This window comes from Phasianus colchicus, chromosome 7, assembly GCF_987193195.1.
Source record: "Phasianus colchicus chromosome 7, bPhaCol1.hap1.1, whole genome shotgun sequence".
NCBI classification, from domain to species: domain Eukaryota; kingdom Metazoa; phylum Chordata; class Aves; order Galliformes; family Phasianidae; genus Phasianus; species Phasianus colchicus.
In genome coordinates this window covers 23896598-23919703 of record NC_143442.1, presented here as the reverse complement: position 1 = coordinate 23919703, position 23106 = coordinate 23896598, and the positions used below count along the sequence as shown (strand labels likewise).

The 23106-nt window shown below is 40.3% G+C and overlaps 1 long non-coding RNA gene across 1 annotated transcript; it reads left to right on the top strand.

Moving 5' to 3' along the window:
• The first annotated feature begins 3507 nt into the window (after nucleotides 1–3507).
• On the top strand, nucleotides 3508–15854 carry LOC149917278 (uncharacterized). Its single transcript, XR_016468330.1, has 3 exons — nucleotides 3508–3673; nucleotides 3856–3909; nucleotides 15622–15854. It is a non-coding gene; the product is annotated as an uncharacterized LOC149917278 (long non-coding RNA).
• The last annotated feature ends 7252 nt before the right edge of the window (nucleotides 15855–23106 follow it).

Below are 23106 nucleotides of genomic sequence, written 5' to 3'. Positions count from 1 at the left end.
TCACTCTTAGGAGCAGAACCCTTCCTCTCTTGGCTTGCTGTTTTGCTCCTACCTGCTCCTAGGCCCAGGAATGCCAATGTATTGTAAGAGAAGTGATTTTGGTTTGTGTATTTTCAGTTTTCTGTGTCAGCTTGTCACCTAAATGCAGACTAACCAGTGCAAGAAGTAGTTGGTCTACCATACCTTTCCTTTTTGAAAAAAATCCTGAGTTATAAATGAGTGTTTCTGTAATCCAGTTGGCACCTCAATAAAGATAGCATGCAGCAAGCACACTTCTCAGTCAGTGCTTTCACTAGAGTCCTATTATTTCAAGTATATCTCTTGGCCTCACTGATACTTCCTCTTCTTTGCTCTGGAAGCTGCTCTTCCTAGCCTCTGAGGTCTTTAAGCTGTGTCTTATTGGAAATCATTTGGATAATCTAAGAGGAGCTGGTGTACCCATTTGCATTCTAGGAATTTTAACAAGACTCTTAAGGTTTGCAATCAATGTAAATTTTCTCCAATATTGAAAGTTTTGGAATTCCCTTTTTCTTTAGAGAGAGAAAAAAAAATTACATCCTCTCTTTCCAAGCCCACCTTAGTGGTTTCTGGATAAATATCCTTAAATCATATTTGAACGTGTGACTCTGTCACTTCACAAGTATGATCATTTCCTATTACTAAAGTTATCATGAGGTTAGGGGAAAAAATTATTAAACTTTCAGCAAGCAATCTTGCAGTCAGTGCAAACCACAACAAAGCTTATCTAGGAAAAGAAACTGAAAATGCCCCCCAGTATACCCTCATACTTAATTTTTCATTATCCTCACAAGCACTCTAAGCCTGTCCTTCCAAACTCTAAGCATTACCTGAGGGTGTTCTGCTGCAGAATTAATTCAGCCACCACTCAGTCCTATCCTTACCCCATTTTTCAATCAAACTTTGAGCTCTTGAGTCTGCCTGTGCTTTCACAGGCAGGAACTGCATGCTGTCACAGCAGTGGAAATCCAAGCTATTACAATTTCAGTGGAGACAGAACTCTGAGCATACTGAAAGGGCTAAAAATGCAATTGAGCCATGATCAGGAAACAGTTTTCCATCTCGTCACAAAACAGCTGACACTGCAATCCAAAGTAAGTGAGTAAGAGATTTGTAAAAGGTAATCTGAACTGTGGGCTTGGGGTTTTTACCCATGTCTTAGTTTCGTCTGGAATGGAATTGTTTTCTTTGAAGTGTTTGGTATGCTGCTATGTTTTTAGTTCTGGGAGAAAAATAATGTTAATTACACACCAGTGTTTATAGCTGCTGCTAAGCACTGCTAAACAGAACCAGTTCTCAATGAAAGGCCCAAGGAGCTGGGAGGGAACAGAATTAGGACAGCTAACTCAAACTGGCTGAAGGGATATTTCATACCATATGCAGAAGAAGTTCTGAAGGAGGTGGGAGTTCATCTGGTTCTCTCCAGCTGCTCAGGAAAAGGGGGCTATCTGGGCATCGATCAGGGAGGGTGAGCAATTGCTTGTGCATCACTTGTTATATACACTCACAGATAGGTATATAGTAATACCTATAATCCTTTTCCTTTTCTCTATCTTAGTAAATAGTTTTATCTCAACTGACAAGTTGTTTGTTTGTTTGTTTTTTCCCCTCAGTTTTCTCCCCTATCCCACTGGGAAGGAGGAGAATGAGCATATGAAGGTGTGGCGCTGAGCCACCTGCCAGGTTAAACCACAACAACCCATCACAAAATGTAGATAAAATAACAGACCAGATATTTGATTGTAGCTTTTCCTCCTACTGTTAGAAAACCAAGCGTAGATAGGAGCTATGATCTGAATTTTAGAGAAATGTGGGTGACTTTCTCAGAGCATTATCTGATTTTATTTAAAACAGACCCAAGAAATCCCAAGCAGGCTGTCAGTTTGCCTTTATCCTTTATTGCCCTCAGTAATTTCACAATCAACACCAAATTGGATGGGAGTGTTTGGTCTACTTGAGGGCAGGAAGCTCTGCAGAGGGATCTGGATACGGTAGATCCATGGGTCGAGAAGAGGTGGCTGAGGGGGGGGCCTCATTACTCTCTATAATTGTCTGAAAGGAGATCACAATGAGGAATGTGTTGGCCTCTTTTCTCAGTGATAATTGACAGGACACAAGAAAACTGTCAAAAGTTGTGCTAGGAGAGGTTTAAATTGGACATTGGAAAGAACTGCTTCACAAAAAGGGTGATGAAGCATTGGACTGGGCTGCTAAGGAAAGTTGTAGCATCCCCTACCATCGAGATATTTAAGAGACGTTTGGATGTGCTGCTAAGGGATGTGATTTAGTGTGAGAACTCAGAAAGCCAGGTTGGTGGTTTGGAATCTATGATCTTGAGGGTCTTTTCCAACCTAGATGATTTTATCATTGTAAAGATTTGGGAAGTACTGACCTGAGCTAAGCTTACAAAATTGTCACGATTAAATAGTGGATAGTTTTGAATCACAGTATCATGAACTTGTAGCGGTTGGATGTGACCTCTGGAGATTATCTAGTCTAACCCTCTACTGAAGCGGATTCCATAGAGTAGGTTACAGAGGAAGGTATCCAGTGGATTGTTAATGCCACCAGAGGAGACTCCACTGCTTTTCTGGGCAGCCTCTTCCAGTGCCTTGTCACCCTCAAAGTAAATAAGTTTTTTTCTCATGTTGATATGGAACTCCCTGTGTTCCAGTTTCTGCCCTTGCCCCTTGTTTGATTGCTGAGCACCATTAAGAAGCACCTGGCCCCATCCACTTGTCACCTGCCCTTTAGATATTTACAAGCATTGATAAGATCCCCTCTCAGCCTTCTCCAGGCTAAACAGTCCCAGATCTCTCAGCTTTTTCTCATAAGGGGGTTGCTCCAGGCCCCTAATCATCTTTGTAGCCTTCTTTTGGACTCTCTCTATAAAGTTCCCTGTCTTTCCTGAATTGAGAAGCCCAGAACTGGACACAGGAGTCTAAACGTGGCCTCACCAGGGCAGAGTAGAGAGGGAGGATCAAGTCCCTCAACCTGCTGACCATGTTCTTTTTAATACACTGCAGGAAAACATTGACCTTCTTGGCCATCAGAGCACACTGCTAGCTCATGGCCAGACTCATCTACCAGGACCCCTAGGTCCTTCTCTGCAGAGAAGCTAATTTTAAAAGATACTGAATCTCCTTTCTGTCATTGGAAGTATCACAGCTGTTCCCAGTATGCACTCCTACCCTTGGGCAAATGAAAATGTATATGCATGCTAGAAGAGTAATTGCAACAATGTACTATTATTTACTTATTCCCGAGGACTCCAGTCTAGCAGGAGAACAGTAGGTACCTAAAATTTCCATCTAATTACCATTGACAGTAAAGTCCTCTGTCACTGGGATATTTCTATAACTCCATACAAAGACAATATTTAACAGCTGCCTCTCATTTCCACCATGAATAATCGTTAACACAGATCTTGAGCAAGCTGTCTAGGTAGGCTTATTCTGTATGTGTGAATGTTGTCAGCTACTAGAATAAATGCTTTCATTTGCACAATTGTGAGTCTTAAAACATATTTATTCTTCTATTGCTGCTTCAAGTAATGATTTGTTGCTAATAACTTGGTGAAGATGGAAGGTTGATACCTTCAAATCTTTATTGCAGGAAGAATGTGCTCTTCTCTAGCTGCCATAGGGTTGCAGAAGTGAGTTGGCAGAAAGCACTTATAGTCATTACCCCTAACTACAGAAATAATGCATGATCTGCATTATTCTCTCCCTACTGTGTCCTGTAAGCTAAACTTAGGGAGTAAACAATCTTAGGAATCCTGAAGCATTTGTCATCTGAAGTTCTTCATAGTTACCTGTTATTATTTTCTCTTTACAGATGGGAACTGGAATCACAAAAAGGTGAAAAGACGTGCCCAAGAACATATCTCAGGTTAGTGCCAGAAATGTGCATCTCAGTGAGGAGCCCAGTGCTCTCTAGCTCCCAAGGCTAAATCAGTTTTTTGATGACTTCCATTCTGTGTTATTGTTGCTCTTTTTCACTCACAAATTTTCACTGTGTTGTGAGTCATTTCCACTTTTTTTCATGATTTCAGAGATCTTCATACAATGAACACAAATCAATACACTCCTTTAGAGGAATTTAAAGTTGGTTTTCTGTATTTTAAATTGTTACAGCTGATGTCTGATACAAAGGAGCCTTTCAGGGCTAGGTCATACCATTGCATGTCATGAAAAAGGGAGCTTTCTTTTTCACAAAGATGTGAATTTTTTGTTTCCTACCCTAGAGACAGCAGATGATGAGTGTGTCACTAATTTAGGACAAAGAGCTACCATCAAACATGTATCATTTTGAGATACAGCTTGAGGGAATCCTTCCCTGTTTGGGGAAAGAAACTTTTCCTTGGCAGGATGATTATTTTTTAATGTCAATAGCTGGAATCTGTTCAGTAGTGTTTGCTGGGGAAAAAATGGAAAGGGGCAGGAGTTCACACATGTACATTCCTGACCCTTTCTAAGTTAAAAATCTCATCCAAGTTTCAACTTTTTCTTCTGGTTGTACCTATTAATGGCTTGAACTGTTAGAACAAGTCTCCAAGGCAGTAGATTAATGGGTAGAAAGGGAATGGCTCAAAGCTACATGATTAACTGCAACTATTACCTGCCTGTAAGATGACATGTGTCTGCTGCTCCATTAGAGGCCATATGTTTAGGTTGGAACACCTGAAATAAGGCACACAGGTGAGTACTCATGTGCTTAATGTTCCCAGATAAAAGGTTTTCAGATTAAGGTTAGGAGTAAAATCATTTTTGCTCTACCAAGTAACAGAACATTTATGTTAACTGCACTGCCTGGTCCTTGTTTCTGGACTTTCTGGGGTTCTGCTGAGAGGCTGTCACAGTAAGAAAGCCAAACCTAGGGTACATATCTAATATGATCTGTATGGAGTTGGCTGACTTGCCAACTGTGCCAGCATTTCATTTTGGTGAAATATAAATTACAAAAACTGTTGCTACCAAAAGCGGAATGGATAATCAGGAAACCAGACTTGTGGGGTAAAATAAGAAGGAAATCAAACTGGCTGTGTAGACACTTGAGTCACTTGGCAAATGTTATGTGTAGTAAGGGAATGCCTTAGGTAGCCTTTCAAGGGAATTGTCTGCACTGCATTTATTTGCAGAGAACAATCCACATAGCCTATATTTATGGGTAAAACCTCAGCAAGTGAAAACACCTCCACTGTGATCAGCAGAATCAGGACAGCACAGACTCTGCTCAGAATATCATCTTTTAAGGCTCCCATAACAAGATAAATTTCTAAAAGCTTTGACTCTTTCAATTCCTGTTCTCTGTATCACATTTTTCACCAAAATGCTGTATTTTATAAAGACAGCAGTAGTGCTATCAGCATATTACATGTATGGTGAAGCACCATCCATTTACAGTTCTTCCCATTTACACAAGCATTAGGAAGCATTACTCATGTTTATGAACAATTGAAACCGGAATAGAGCACTCCATACAATGAGAGCCCCTTTACAGAAGCATTTCAGGGTCTGCCCAGCAACCTCACTTGTACAGTGGAATATAGTCTTTGAGGTTACTTCATTCTGAATAGCCCTCACAGGAAATAATCGTTTTGGTAGACGCTAACGCACTCTAACTTGTAGGGCAGGCATTTCCAAATTACTCCTTTCCCTGAGGACAATGACTTCTCTACACCTAGACAAACCTAGCTTATGTCCAAATCCAACAACTTTCTGCCTGAAAAGTGCCCTATTCTTAGACTGTGGTGTTGCCAACACCAGCCCACAGAGTTGTTTTCTGCCAAAACACTATGAGAAACAGGCTTTTCATTGTGTTTCTGCAGCATCAAAAAAAGTACTGAGTCATAGCACATTGGAAATATTTGTTCTGGGCTGCATGCAGAAATACTCTAAATATGTTAGAAGGAGTATTAAATATTTCCACAGAGAAGCTAGGAACAAAAACTCCTGATTTTTAACTGTGAAAAGAACTTAAAGCAGGAGAAAGCATCTGCTTGCTTACTTGGGTATACATGTGAATTAGGACAAGTACTTATAATATATTTTATAATGGATTTCTCTTAGAAAAGAAATCCTGCTTCTGTTCAACATTTCAGCATTGCTTTTAACTATTCCTTTGAATAGGAATTTTAAAATAACCATTTTGCTCTTTACAGAGATCTGGAAGTTCAGAAGTTTAAAGTGGTTAGAGAAGAAAAAAAAAATCATATGACAGTTTAAAAATCACATCCATACAAGAACAAATTTCCCTGCTTTATTTCAGAAATATCTACCATGTGTACTGGTGCAAGCGATACATCTATAGGGAGCCACCTGTGCTGGATATTTAGATGTCTCCCTTGCCGTATGTAAGGCCACGGAGCTACAAGTGTTGGTACTCCAGGTGTGGCACATGAAGGCATAAGCTTATCCCTCATCACATGAACAGATGGGCACGTTGCACTGCAGATTAATGTGGCAGGCCCGCATAACCACTCCAAAAGGACTCCTGGGGAAGAGAGAGCAGACCACAGATTGAGTATATTGTTTTGACATGCTAAATCTGGCCATAAATCAGAGATTATCCTAAAACTAAACTCTGTGCTAGAACTACCTAGGAAACATTTCTGTGAGCCAGTGAGCAATTATTAGGTTCAGAAAGATACGTAGCCAAGCTTCCACTTCACATGGCTGCTGTCTCATATATGGATGGACTCCTTTGCAACAAAATCCCATCTTTTCTTATAGACACAGTTGTAACCTTGAAGAGGTCCTGCTACATGTTGCTTATTACAGCTGTCTGAATAATTTTTCAGATGATACTAAAGTAAACTGAACTTTTAATATCTCACTAAGTTTGAGGGTTATTAAAAGCAATATCAGAACTCTGGTTTTGATTTCTGATTTCAGTTCAGGCTTAGAATTTATAAGAACTGAGATACATTTTTGTAGTCAAAATCTATTAAGATTTTATGATAAAACTGGAATTTATGACTGAATTTTTTGGCTATGGTAAAACTAGAAGTTGTGGTTAAATTTCTGAGCTTTAATGCCTCAGATACGTAATGTTTTCCCATAAAGTTTTCAGATATGTAAAGTGTTATTTTTTTTTCTCAGCTTCAGCAGATTATTGTTGATGATTTTATCAGCCCTATTTCTCTCTCTTTAGATAGAAGATTGCACATACTTTTTATTAAGAAATATCCTCACAGGTGTCCAAAACATCCATGTGATATATCAAAAGGCAATCATGAATTATAATCTCCTCAAATAATTGGAAGCAATTTTGTAAATGTTTTTACAAAACAAAGTATTCTATATAGCATTTTGCCTGTTCAGTCAAATTTCCACAATAAATTGCAAGTGAGATTTGTATAATATATGATGTCCAAACAAGGGAGGTCTTCACAGAGCAGCTCTGTAAGATAAGAGACAAATTAGTAAGCAGAAGAGCTGCTGGAATTAGAAGGAAGTGATCTGTGACTATTCTCATGAATAGATCTCTCTCCTGGGGTCCAGGGGTCATGTTTATTTAAGCTGTTAGTTTATCAGTATATTTGTGAGTCCTAAACATTTTGTGAACAATTTTAAACAGAGGGTAGTATTAGTCTGGAAGCTTTTCATATCGGGACATTGATATCTGTTCAGTCACTGATATGCTTTCATCATTATTCCTCTGTTTTGAAAGTTGAGTTTCGCTGCCAGAAATGGTGACATGTGAATTGGGCAACCAGCCACATATCCTTGGGTGAAAAAAATAAACTGGGTATTTTCAAAGACATTCATCTGCAAACAACTCACAAATTGAAATGTATGTGTATAATCTATTTGGTGACTGTTTGCAATTAGTTCTACAAACATTTAAGTCAACCTTATGGTCAGATCAAGTCACAAATAGGAAGAGGGGACTGAATTTAACAGATCATTTACTGTCATAAACAATCCAGCCCTGGGTGTGGGAAAATTGCAGGGCACTAATGAAGATAGTAGAAATAGACTCCTCTTCTTGTGAATGCCTAGAGAGGATTAACAGTGTGGAGGAAGTAAATGTATAAGGAAGCTAAGTATATTTGCTTATATCAGGGAAACTATTTGAAATAAACCCTTGCAGTGATGGGAATGAATGTTTAGCTCTTCAGCTGACCTCTGTCAGAGAAAAAAGACAAGCCTCCTTTCCATTCTTTCCGCTTGGCTGTTTTATAAAAAGTTTGAACTAACATTATTTTAACATTTCAGCATCTACTCTTGACTCTTCCTTTCATTGCTATGGATAAGTTATACTACTGTCTTTCATTAGTTTCAAAAAGTGTTCTACTTAAACTAATAGCAAAGGTTCTGCAGCCAACCTCAGCTCTGGGCAGGCAGAAGCCTCCAGTGGTATCAAGAGCAAGAGACAGTGCAGGAGCTTCAATTCTTGCTGCAACCTGGCTGTAAACAGCAGCAGGAAGTGCAAAGAGCAAACAATGAATGCAAGTCTAGCTTAAGTGGGCAGCCTAAGGCTGTCAACAGCTGAAGAGATAATGCATTGGTTTAAGACACTACGGTAGGTTTCAAAGCAGAAGGAGTAGCAGTCGTGGGCTAAGCAGCTGGGAAAGAGCAAACCACGCAGGGCTTCGGTGCTGCAGCCGGGTATCTGTGAGTTCCAGAAAAGCCAGCTCTCACTCATCCCCTCTCAAGAGAATCAGCCTCTGTTACTGCACACAGCAGGGGAACCTCTTCCATCACTGACCAGTGTCTGAGCTCACTGCACCTTAGTCAGGGCTGCAGAGTAGTCCTTTGTCCACCCTTTTAGCTGCAGTGGAGACAGTGTCTCTTACAAAACTTGTTTCAATCTGTCACCCCATGGAATTCACCTTATATGTATTTCCTGGCCTAAAACTTCATATCCTGTTTGTCTGGATATGAATATATTCAATATTGCATGACACTTGCCAGTTTTTAAAAGGGTCAGCATTTGGGCAGAGTTTGGCCAGACTGAAGTCCTGGTCAGAAACATTAAGAAATTTTTTTGTTGTTTGTTAATTGGCACATTTGGGATTTTTTGCTTTGTCTTTTTTTTTTATTTTGCTTTTTCTTCTTTTAAAACTTTCTAGCTAATTCTGTATCTGACTAATCCTGCTTCTAGTCCTACACAGAAAGCAAGAGAATAGATGTACGTGTTCTTCAGTTATTATAGAGCTGCAACATCTACCCTTCGGTCTACGCTCCCTGAACTTTGCAGGTGCTTAGGTTTAGTATGAAAGCTGCAGGCTGTGGTATGCTTATGTGGTTACATCACATTTTAGTAAGTGATGCTTGAAAGATGTAGATTAGGTTGTTGATTTGTTATTTCATTTGTGGTTGTTCCATCAGCATCACTATTGTTCAAGTAAGACGGAGGCTGAATTTTGATGACTTCCAGGCATACTGTCTTACATGTCATCGGTGTAGTAACCAGCTGAAAGGCCTCAGATCAGTTTCAAATCCAAACATTTCAGAAACTGAAAAATATGCTAGGTTTGGTTCCTAAAACCCGTGAGGCCTAGAGCCTTCTAAGTGTGTTCTCTCACTACAGAAGCAGATGAACAAGTCTTCTCTAGTTTGTCGTCTTCATTTTCAAAGCTGTCTGTGCAATTGGGTAGCAGATGCATTCAAATGGAATACAATTTCAGAAAGATGTAGTTGTGCTACACAGTGGGCAGTTAGCATTTGTGAGTTATACTTGGGTAAATGCATTTTAATGGGTGTAGCTAAAAACACATGGAGACAGTTATGTCTTACCCAGAAAGTCTGAGCATGTCTGGATCTGGTATAATCAGTTCTCTCTGCAACATTTGTGATAACGTGAGACAATATTCTTTAAAGGGGACTAGAAATGCAGGAGACTTGAGCAGACGTTGCCAATTTTTGAAATCTTTCACCAAGCAGGCAGTGCACCTTGTATCAGATACCATGCACAGATAAGACAGCTTGAGATGCACTCACACTCTAATGCAGTGTGGTGGAAAATGTCTCTACAGTACTGCTGAAGAAACAGGAGGCCTAGGGCTCTTCTTGCTGTGCAGTTAGAATGCTGGTCTTATGATTAACACCATAAAAACCCAGTGGAAGTCCAATTTTTAGAGGATCTAACTGCTTCCAGCTTCCATGGACTACCTTTGGAAATATAATGTTCAGCAGCATCGGGTGTGATTATCTCCTATTTCCTGCTTTTCTCTCATTTTCTGATCACAGAATGAAGGGCTGGTCTCTTGGTTTTAGGACTAGGAAAAAATAGGAGCATGACTATTCCTCAGGGATGAGCTGGATAAGAAGAGAGAATGGGATGCAAAGGGCATTTGTTTTTTAATGAGCTGGGCTTGGTGAATGACACCCAGAATACTTGAAGAATTACCTGACGTGATCGCATGAAACCATTTGTGTTTGCCTCAAGGAGTAGGGTGAGATGCCAAAGATGGAAAGAGGGCAAATACACTTCTCTTTTTAAAAGGGAGAAAGAAGAGTCAGAGAGGTCAGCTGAATTTCAATTCCTGTAAAAATACTGGAAAAAGTACTCAAGACATTATTCATACCTAGAGAAAAACAACATGGCTTTTTGAAGAACAGATCATGTCAAACCAACTAATTTCATCATTTGATGAGGTAATCCTTACCATGCTGACAGGAAGAAGTAGCAAATGCTGGATATCTTGATTTTCATAAGGCTTTTGGCAGAGTTTTATGCAAGCAAGGAAGAGAAAAACAGCCAGATGAAACTGGTTATCAAACTGATTGGAAACCATGCTCAGTAGTTACAGGCAGTTTGCTGTCAAAACAGAAAGATAAGCTGAGCTCCCAGGAGCCTGGTCTAGCCTGGTGTTCTTCATTACTTACATTAGTAGTAATGAACTGCTTTTTAAATCTCCACACAGCCCTGGGTGGGAGAGACTGCAGGCATGTTGGAAGATAGGGTTAGGATTATAAAAATTCTGAACAACTATAGAGCTGATCTTAGACAAAAACCATGAAGGAAATGGTTCAGTACTCACATGGGAACAGTCTGCAACACAATTGTGCAGACTGGGTGCTTGGCTGAAATTATAACATCATCCTTATGCTTGGTTCAGCATCAACAGTGCCTTAGCTAGCAGGTAGTGGCTAGGGCCCTATGTAGCCAAAAAGCTGTGTCCAGCTGTAAGGAGGAGAGAGCAGAGCAATGAGATCAGCCAGAAAGGACTGAAGGGTATGTGATCAGTCAGAGAAGGGGCGACCGAGCAGAGAGCAGAAGTCATGGAACACAGTGTACCACTGCAGAGGGGAAGGAAATCACATGTCCTCCACATCTGTGCTAAGCAAGGCAAGTCGTGGTGGGACTGCATGGCAGCAAGTGAGACTTTGGAACTAGGAAAAGCTTTCTAATAGCAAAAGTACAGGAGCAGACCAGCAAATTGACCACAGGCTCCAGCTCCATTGCTGTAGGCTTTAAAGAGTTCATTAGACATCCACCTAGATCTGTTTAGGGGTTACACAAATTCTGTTAGGATTAAGTTGCCTTTTCACCCTTTTCATAGCCATTGGAAAGTGTGTAAGCTATCACAGTGAGCAGATAGTGTATTGTAAAGCTTTTTGAAGCTTCCGTAGGTGAAGTCTTAGCGTCTTACTGTAAGATGACAAATGTGGGGTGAATATTTGCACACAGCATCCTGCTGCCTGTGGAAAAAATGATCTGGTTTTCTTTGAAATGCCTCATGTAGAAATATGCTCCTTCACTGCCTGGTAAAAATGACATGTTACATATCACAGGCAGCTTTGAGCATTGTAGCCCTTGCCCACTGGCTTGTCAAAGCCATGAAAATTTTTACTAAGGGCTGCTCTCAATTTTGGAGTTTTTCATTCAAAGACAATCTATTCAGTAAAGGAAAACCTGCTAAAATATGTGGAGTCAGTTGATGGTGGCCCTCCAATGAAATTTCACTGCCAAATAACACATTAATGTTCTCAGGAGTTACTGCAGTATTTAACAAGTTATTACACATTTATTATAAATGAAATGACAAGGGGAAGACATAAAAAATGCAAGCTTACTACACAGACATGAGCTGTTCACAAACACTCAGGCTCATGCATCTGGAAGTTTCTTTTATCGGAAAAAGCTTTATTTGAAGATTTCCAGGACTCCTGGGTTTCAGCTCCATAAAATCCAACAAAACAGCTGTTGTTGTGGTATTTTGGGCTATTCCTACTTGAAGCCTCAGCTGAGACTGGAGTGGAATTGTTGCACAATAGAGCAGGAATGAGAGCACACAGATGCAAGGCATCTGACAGCACGTTCACATTGTTCTGCTGCAGTCGGCTGCATCACCCAGGAGAGCAGGCTGGCAGGTGGCCCCGTGGCCACTGTGGTCACCAGGTGTCCCTTCCAAATAGCTCTTATCCCTGGATAGGGAGGCATTCTGTGGAGCAATTTATGTCTTCTTGTAGGAGTGCTTAGTAAGAAAAAAAAAAAAATGCCCATCCCAACCCAAGAGGCTTCCTTAAATTCTCACATAACCCACATCAGGAAGCTTTAGTAACAGGTAAGAATAGCCTTGGGAAAATCAGATAACTCCAGCTATTTGTGATGTAATATTCTAGCAGAATTTGTGCAGCTTCTTTCTGCCCCCAGTGGTCTTCTAAATGAACTCCTAGATTTTGCCTAGACTGCAGATTGTTACTACTTTCAAATTGCAGCTCCCTGTTTTCTGATCACTTCTAGCTTTCTGCACCATATAGATTCTCCCCATGAGAAACTTCTTTCAGCCACTCTCTCACCTCTCTTTTTTCTGAGTGTAGACATTACATGCTTCACACTCTTTCCTTTAGACTCAGCACAAGCCCTTAGAAGAGTGGTGCGTCTCGAGCAATTTCTGTGGTTTCTTTTGCAGAGGACAGCCTGTCCCCAAGTCCAGCCAGATCCCTGCAGATGTTTATTCAAACTGCCAAGCTTTCAGAGGTTTGCCCATTTAATTTCTAGTTAGTGAGCTGAAGTCGTTTGCAGAACACCATGGTAACAGAAGAAAATACTGCTGTCATTTTATTGGTAAGGAGAAGGCTGAGAAGATGGGCTTGAAAGTCTCAGTGTCTCAGTAGTCTTCTTCCCTCTGTCTTCTTCCATTTCTCACGACCCTTCAGGCAGTGATGTTTCTGTGTCAATTTCTAGCCAGCCTGAAGGAACACAGTCTGTGCTACATCACCTAGGCATGATTGCAACACAACGAATAGGATTCAGCAGGTAATCATACGTAGCAGATAAATTTTAGCTGTTCTGCAACTTCTGGAAGCAATAAGTAAATAATACTGCCTACTGGCAATACCGAGGGAGTTTTTTTCTGAATGACTAACATAATGAAAATAATTGTTAAATTTGCAACACATAAATTAAACATTGTTCACTAGCTTTTACCTAAAAAAATTAATCAGATGTCTTTAAAATGAATGTGATTGTGTAACTAAAGGTCAAAATGAAAATCCCACAGGAAACAATCCCTGTTCTAACTCTCTTTTTGGTACAGCATCAAACAAGAGAAATAACTTCAATTGGGGAATTAATTCTTGTCAGAGTTCTGTTGTGTTCCGTGAACTACTCAGCTCTCCTCTGCTGGGTTCAGTGGGGATCTTCAAGGTGCTATTTTTACCAGTTTTGAATCAGACACAAGGGTGACCTTTTCTCACTAGTTGATGCTGCCTCTGTGTACACTGATGTGTCACACTCAGTACCATCACTCTCTTGGTGTAAGTGCAGACCCATGCAACAAGAGAGTCCTGCCGGGTTTTCAGCACCTTAGTGATTTGAGTCACAGCCTCACAACAGCAAAGAACATTTCCTCTCGTGATGTGAACACAGACCATTTTCTGAATGTCTTTAGTCTCCTTATTTTCAGTTCAGGTTTGTGAAATTCTAATCTGTTTTGGAACCAAAGTACTTAATCTGTAAGACAGAGACAAACGCATGCTGTTTAGAAAAGCTTGCCAATCCCATATTTTCTCTGATTCAAAGCAGATAACATAGGACAAAAGGCTTGTTTCAGATTTGCAATGAGTTTTGTACAGAGATCAAGCTCCATGTTTATTTTATCTAAGCAGATTATTTTTTGTGCAAATTACAAATTACCTCTATGCTTTCTAGACCCTAGCTACAGGTTCATGTGCTTGCAGAACTATAGTAAGCATCAAGCTTGAAGATACAAATGATGCTGAGCAGCAAAAGGGCACCATTTGCTATCACACAGCTCATAGAATAAGACCAGCTCACATCTTATGTCACTTACAGTGCAGTTTCAAGCTACAGAGCCTTTGGAAAAAGCCCAAAATTTTTTATGTCAGTGATGCCTGAGTCTCATTTTCTTGGGTGCTATCTGGATGTGTATGACCATGCATTTTTTCCTTCAATATACATTATACACAACAGCCAGTTTGCTCAGCACAGATTAGTTCTGATTTGAAAATGAGCCTAACCCAGCCACAAGCGAATCCTCAGGCACTGTATTCCTGTCCAACTGGAAAACCCCAGTGGAGCAATATAAACTCAGTAATAATAACAAGTAATGGCCATGGCTTAATGAAAGGTGGCAATTCTGCTCTAGGGAGAAGACTAATGGATGTGGCCATTCTGGTAGCTTGCTCTCATACTGATTGTCTTCTCTTCATGTTTTTTTGGTCTGTATTTTGTCACAAATATGTCCAGACAAAAGCAGGAACTGCTGCGGTCTGGGGAAGAAGGCTGGCATCCAGCTCTTCTGCTCAGACTGCAGTCTCATGCCAGCACACAGAGCTCTCCTTTAATTTGGAATGAGGCAAAACCCAAGTCTGTTTTTACTCCTGAGGAGCACTTCTTCCAGGTCCAAGGGCCTGTGCAGAAATTACCTTCTCTCTGTATATCTTATATCTGGAGCACTGCTTGTAAATGTTGTTGTCGTCTTTAATTTGGTATTTCAATTAGTGAGCGCAATAGGCTGCTCACTATGGGAGCCAGGCAATTAAAAGGAATCTATTATGTGTTTTTTAAAGTACCACTGTAAAGCAGTGAGACTAGAAATCAGGACTCAGAACACACACATTCAGACAAACAGGCCACCATAGCTAGAATGCAAAACAACAATGGTAAGAAATAAAAGAATAACAAGAGGTCTCTGCTTTTTCATCTCCTTTTAATTTGCTACTATAACCCCTCAGTGTTTTTTTCTCTCTGGTTTTGATACTAGTGCCTTCTGACCATGTTAACCTTACTGGAGATACATCTAGCTATTGGGACTCAAAGATACCTCAGGAAAGAGCACACAGCTGTCTGTGGAGGGCCTCAATTCAGGCTAAAAAGAAAATAGGCAGTGTGACACAAACCCAGCACAGTGACCAAACACTGGAAAACATGGCTGGATTTTTCAAAACTTAGTTATGAGAGAAAGTGAACTTGTCTAAGATTGCCTTCTTTCTGTGATGCTGTAAGTTGGGAAATGGAATGCAGATTTGAAAACAGATTTTAGGCATTAAGTGAAAAGACAAGGAAACCCTGTAAAAGCTTTTACTACAGATAAAAAAATCAGCATCCGCTACTGTATTCCTTGTAGCCTCATCTTTATCAGACAGCAAAGCATTCATGCATGTTTATTTATTTTTCTTGTAGATATCTTACTGATTGAAGTAAGAGAGATCCTGGTCAGCAAACACTCACTAACAGTGTCCTCCCCAACTACACGTTCCAAAATCCTTTCCCAGCTGGGAACAAGAATGAACTCAGAGCCCCATTCCAGCAGCAGCGAGGAGGAAAACAAATTTGCTATTTATACTTTGCTATAACTATGTAATGCCCCAAGTAATTATCTCTTCCTGTGTATGCGTATGCTATTTTAGGTATATACTTACAAATCTAAGACAAGCATCGCTCAGATGTTTGACTTGATGCTGCTTGGCTTTCAACTTCTTGATTGTTTAAGGGAAGAAGCATGAGTTGTGGTTGAAGTACAAGTCTAGGAGTCAAGAGGTCTGGATTCTATTTCTGTGCTGTGCCACAGACTTCCTGTACGCCCTCAAACAACTCACGTGACCTCTTTGCATTTGTGTACCCCTTCTACTAAATGGAGAATAATCACTGCTTCATGCACACTGCTGCTGTGAGGCTTAATTCATGCTCCTCTAAAAGCGTCTCAGGTTCATCAGAAGAAAGAACTTCAGAAATAAAGCCTCGTCTCAGTTTTAATATTGTCTGAGCCATCTGGCTTAAATGTAACTTCACCCAAAGGGAATGGTATTTGTAAATGTCAACTTTCTAATAAGAAATGTGTTCTCTTTTTTGGTTTTCTATGCCTTCCCCACTTCCTCTCCTTCCTTCTCCTCCAGCAAGCTACCACACTGTTAAAATACCTTCCCACCCCCTGGGTTACCCGCCTGGTCGCTGTCCTGGCTGTGGGCTTTAATTTATCCGCAGATGCATATGCACTTTGTGTGGCAGCATTCTTTTCTTTGCCTTTAAGCAGCCAGATGGATCTGCAGAAAGAATAGAGCATATCTGTATTTGATTTAAACAGGCACTGAGAATATGCTGGGTGTGTCAAGGAGGGGACCAGTCCCTCAATTCATTTAAAACAAAGGGATTCCCAGACTGACATTTCTGAGGAACTGGGGATTTTTAATAACCACTTGAAGGTTTATGGGAATGCAGAGCTGAGATGCTATGCTTCTTGCTGTCAGATGTTAGTATTTCAGCTAATTAATGATTACCAGGTATTCTAACACTGCATCAGCAACTGTACTAAAATTGCAGTGTTTGCTGTGTGGATGAGAAGAGAGTGCTGTGTGGGAGCTGGATATGTTATCTAGGCTGATTAACCAACCTAAAGTGGTTATTATTCACATAACTGTTTAATGAGTGCCATCTTTGTGCTAAGGCCAGCTCAGGCAAAGTGTGACCCTGCCCAGAAACTCCTTCAGTTTCAAGGCTAGGCAAAGACTGCAGAGACTCATGTGAGCTGTGAAATTCGGAGCTGACCCTGAGTGCAGTGGCCTGTGTGGGCTGCACATCCCAACGACAAGTCTGCCGTACTCATAGAGCTGCCTGGGTTAATCTCATTGAGGTTGAGGCTGATGGTGAAGGGGATGATCTCTCCAGTCTGCTGCTGAGCCCCCAGGGCAAGGGTATGTGTGAGGGAGGCCTTTGCACCAGAGCACCGTGCATCCTAATTACTCTGGACTACCTGTGCAGTCCAGAGCACACGTAATAGCTAAAGATATGCTGGAGTAGTCATGGTTTCATCACTGCTTGTTTCCCTCAAGCACTGATACGTGGCTCAGAAAGTGGATCCCAAGTTTAATCTGCATGTACACAGAAGTCAGTGTTTTGAGAAGCCAGCCAGTTTCCTGAGCTGACTTTTCAGATTTGCAGCAGCCTCCTGCAAAATAACAGAGTGCATGCTGAAGCACTGAGTGTATTTTGGGAGAGTAACATTTCTTTAAATGCTTTGTGAAAGAGAAATTATCAGGCAGAGTGTGCAGAAAGGAGAGGCAGAAGTTTGCTATGAGAGGAGGAGAGAAGTAAGTTACTACCATATGTAAACACCTCCTGGTGCCTGGCTGAGCAGAGGTCACTGTTTGAATGACCTAGAGGAGATCTCACCAGGAATGAGAAAGGGAAAAAAGGGAAGCAAGGTTAGAAAGTATGGTTCGGAGCACTGAACACAAGGAGAGGAAGCTGGAGATGGATGCAGAAGGGAGAGGGAGCCAAGATTAAGAGAAGACACGTGCTCACTGGGGGATGCCAAGCTGTGACAAGGTCAAGATCCTGTGGTCCCCTGCATCAGTGACAAGGATCTGTGGTTTTCATGGGTTAAGCTAGTAACCAAGAGAGGAATCTTTGCTTAATGCTATCTCCTCCTTGTCTCTGTTAATTAACAGCTGGAGGGTGAGGCACTTGTGTGATGCCTGTAGTGGAACTGGCTGTCAGACCTGCCACCCCCAACTGCAGGGCTCCTTTATCAGACCCTTCAGGAAGCCGCATTAATCAGTGGGGGATTTATTGTAAGGCCAAATGGATACATTCATGGTATTTGGCCTGCCATAAATTGTCTCACACAAAACCTTTTCAGTTCCCAGTCGGTACTCTCCTGAGGGTTAAAACATGGAGCTCACAAAGTGACAGACTCAGGAGAGCCTGGGAAAGCAGCAATACTGCGAAAACTATGTGCCCCTCCTACATCATCAGAGCACTCTCCATTACCATGAGCTGGCTCCAGGAACACTTGATCTGAATTAACTACAAGCTCTGCAATATTTTAAAGATCTCTTTAGTCCATTTCCTGCCTTCCCCGTGCTCCCTGACTTGGGCAGATATCCCAGTGAAAGTCCATCAGAGTTTCGCTTGAGATATCTGTTTTGATTTCCATTTCTATTTGCTTATTTTCATACAATGTTTTCTCCTTGTCATTCCTTCTTTGCTGCTTAGTGCAGAGTGGAAATGAGTAGATGATACAAAAGGGAGGAGAAGAAAAAGAAACCAGGCAAAAAGGAGCAGTAGGAGCCAAGAGTAATGGGAAAAACTGGAAATCTGATCAAAATTTGTTTACCAATGCCTCCCAGCAACACTGGACACAGTGTGGCTGTGCTATGACTTGAGTTCAGCTGCCCAATTTTCATTTCACAAAACACATCCATTTTGCTTGAAGATGTAATTACCAGTTCAAAGCTAACTTCGTTAAATCCAAATGGAAATGGTAATCTTCAGTTTGCCTTTGGCAGCTGCCTCTTGTATTATTCCAGGTCTGAGAAGAGTTGGTATTAAAACAACACTTGTTAGGAATTAGATATTTGTAGGTCTGAGCTACCTCTTTATTTTATCCTCAGAAGGCAAATCTGCCTTTGCACATCAGTGGCTGACTGCATCAGCTCAGTAAGTTGTCACACAAAAAGAAATGGCAGACAAAATGGAAGTGTAGGTCTTTCCTTTTGATGGTTTGAACTGCCCAGAAAAACCCACTTTCCTCATCATAAAAAGCATCATCCATTTCAGACTCAGGAAGCAGGTGAAAGTCACAGATGTAACCATGATTATTTCTTCTTATTCTGTGATGAGTATTGTCCTCATTTAGACGTTAAAGTGGCTGTGTACAATTTTTCTTATTTAAACACACTTTATTTCCCAAAGTGGATTTTGGTTTCTTTCTCAACTTCAACATGAGAAATTCCATCCTATCTTCCTATCACAAATATCCTACTTACTGTTTGTCCTGAAGAGTGACTGTTGCTTAAATATTTTAGGAATTTGATTGCTTCCCTTATGAATACTGTCTCCATGACAACCCTCCTGTGCTTTGTAATACCTTTGGTGAACATGATAGAACAGACTGTTATTTATTTCAAACTATATAACACATAGCAATGGAGATGCAAATGAAAATGGAATCAAAAGAAAAAAAATACCAAAGGAGATAATTTGTAGCATTTTCTTTACAGATAATTTTCAGATATGAAGAGATAATTTTCAAAATGACCACTTCCTTCACTATGTGGGAAATTTTTTCATCTTGAAAATGCCTCATTTTTCTCAAAATCCATATTTTTTCCCTCAATGCTGTGTCTTAACCAGACAGGCTGCAGAGTTTAGCCTTCAGTGCTGACTCCATGACCATTCCTGTTCCGTGAAAGAAAGGTAATTTCACACTAAAGCTGCTTCCCCAAGCATTATATATATCTTTTTTGGAGGAAATTCCAGGAAACATATATGTATATATATAAACATATATATATACATATTTATATGTTTATTCCCTCAGGCATCTAGATCAACTGGTTTCTGATTTCCAAATCACTAGAACTCAAGAACAGAGGTTCTTGCCCAGGCTGATGAATGTTCATCTGCCACATGACAGAAAGTGTGTCAGAGTCATACAATACTGTAAGTTTTAAAAAAGATTCCTTATTTCTGTCACTCAGAAGCTTTGATTATGCAAACAATTCATGTCAATGGAATTTCAGTTCTCTGTTCTATAGCTGTGTTTGCTTTTTAATCAAAAAATACCACTTAAAATAATCTGGCTAGATGTTTTCTACTCCATTCTCAGACACACTCCTACATTTATGCCTTTCCCTTTCTTCCAGACACCGTTCTGTGTCTGCCTCAATTCTCTACTTTCTATGTTCTTCATATATTAGGGGCTAGACTGTACATCTGTTTGCTGCCATTGTGCTCTTCCAGACATCAGACGTGTGATGGTTGTGCTTTGCATGAGCCCTTTGTGGATAAAGCTGCTGGTGAGGATGGTTTGAATAGCGTCTTGATTTCTCAGTGCCTAAGTAGATGCATCAAAACCAGGCCTTATTTTCACAGAATGTTAAATGCTAGGGTCTGTTTAAATCATACATGCAAAGTGTTTAAAGTTGGCTGTGCTGTACCACCAGTCAGTCCATGCTTCTGTAGGTACTGAAGAGCAGCAATAGCAGTCAGGCTCTCTCTTTTCTGCTCCTGTGTCATACTGGAACTTTCCCAAAGAAACAAGGAACAAGGAACAACATGTGACCCAGGCATTTTGATAAGATATCTGTAGAGAAGTGTTGTTTGGTATTAACAGTATTGTGTATCCTGGAAACCTTTCCAGTTCCTTCCTCTCTTTTGAAAATGAATGCGGATTTAGAGCCTAAAAAAATTATACTGAATCCATAAAGAATCCATGTCAGCCCTGACTTTCTATTGTCTAATCCATCCTCTTATTCTTAATACATGATGACGTTGCATAAAATCCACTGAGATGCAGCCCCAGAAGTCTGCCTTAGTCTCCTGATTCCTTCTGTCTTGATTTCTAAAACCACTCAGCTCTGCCTGCTCCTATTCATCAACACTGTAGTGCTCTGTCATGAGAGAGCTCCTGTAATTTATAGCGTTAATGACTCCAGGTGGTATTACCTTGAATATAAAAGCAATCTAATTAGGCCACCTTCTGGCTGATTCTGATTTAGACTCTGACTCAAGAGAGACAAAGATGAGTGACTGCTGCAAAGAGCAGATGTTGCTGTACAGAGTTTTTAAAGTTCTGCTGCCTCCTTTCTCCTTTGCTTTTATTGTTTCCTTGTTGTGTTTGGAGCCTCTCTGAAAACCTTGGTGTAATATAATATAGCTCTTTGGACAAGCAGGATGATTATAAATGGCTCTTGTCTCACTTCAGTATTCTACAGATGTTGATACATGAGATTTGGTTCTTCCTGATTCCATAATTTAATTTTAATGGCTAGATATCATTGGAGCATGCAAGTTCATCAGACAATAGTGTCCTTTCACATTTGGAAACATCTGTTAGCTAAGGACTGTTGTGCAGCCTGAGCTCTAAATGGGCAAAGCTGTGAACATCAGCATTTTATACCAACGTAGTAGAAAGTATTCTCAGGAGAAGAAAAACCGAATGTATTTTCTCATTTGGTAGAGCTCTTTTCGTTCCTTCTTCTTTCATGTTTCTCTTTATTTCATCTACTATTTTTATGGATATGGAGTTTGAGAGCCTTTTTCAAGGGCTTAATGCAGCCTGGGGACCACACGTGTAATTCAAATAACGATGCTTTGCTCTTCTCCTTTAGCACAGGGTAAAACTGGCACTGCTCAGAGTGATATTATGCACTATCACTGTTTGATCAAAGGACTTGGACTGGGTCAGATGGTGTTAATGCTTTTTAAATGGATGATTCCTCTGCTTTAGAAGAGGTTTCCAGTAACTGAGGGCAACACTTAACATCTCTGAAATTTCTTTGCTTACAGAGCAGTGAACTCTCCATGGCATTATAGTTCAGATACCCTCCAGGAAAGGAGCAGGTTAGAGTGCACTGGCATATCCGTCGTTTTCCTTTTCTAATTTGTGCTTTTTCCAGTTTGTCTTGTTTCCATAGATTTCCATAGATTTCCAAAGCAAGCAAGAGAAACATCAAGCCTGAGAACAAGCCTGAACTCAAACTCAACTAACAAAGACAGTGTACTTCTATCTATAGCTGTAATGAATAAGCCTTATGGATAGGCATCCTAGTTCCTTGGAGGTACTCTAATCTTCACAAGGTATACCTTAAGTGCTGTGCAATAAGCAGCCTTTATAACACAGCATATCACATACGCTATTAATACATGCAGATTAAAACAGCTGCTTGGTGGCAAAACTATTGCTTGTGGAAAAATCCGGGGGACATTCACCTTTGGAGCATTTCTTAATTATCTACTAAGGAGCTGCAAATCTTTAGGCAACTTCAAACAAAGAATCTCACAAAAGTTTGAAAACTGAATTCACAGCAATTGTTCTCAGCCTATATTTAAGTGAATAACTGCTTTTATTTCAGACTTGAAGGAAACATACTTGGTTTTCTGATTATATTGGTCTAATAAAAATCATTACTGCTTCTTAAAAACACTGCCTTGCACTTGGGGTAGTTAGGCCATAAGAAAGCCTTTACCATGTGTGCTTGGAGCACAGCCATTTTAACATTTTATTTTTTGTGTTCAAGGTATCTGGCTGCAAAACAGCAATAGTTACAGAGCTTTCAGAGGCAGTTAGCAAGTGCTGGAAAAAGGATCATTTGTTTCTGATAAACTCAGCCAGCTGTCCATTTAATTTTCAAGTTCATCACCACCCTCAGTTTCCAGATTTCAGGCCTGTTTAGAATAGTCATAAAAGAATAATTAAGCCTAACTTCTTATTTCTCTCTGTAATTCTTAGTTATTGTAAATTGAACCAACTGAAATTCAGGTTCCAAACAGAAGTATGTGTTCACTGCAGGTAATTTAAAAGCCCTATGTGAAAGATGGTACAAAGAGACTCAACAAATCTTGCTTCTTGCCAGCATGCTCAGAATTTCTTAATATTGCCTGCTGTCTGTACTGAAAAAAAAATTTCTTCTGAATGGACAATAAGGAGCTAGGCACACTCAGCAAACAAAGCACTATGAGTTCTAGTGATGATAACATGCAGAAAAAAAAAGTGTGAGATTCTTCAGAAGATCTGTCCTCTTTGTGTAGATTCATTTCCATTTCCATGAACTTTTAAACAGTGTTGTGTGTGTTCCACAAATTGCTATGCCTTTGACTCTCACTGTCACTTCACAGACAGTTCCCTCAGTATCAATATTTGGTGTTTCTTGACAGATTAAATCA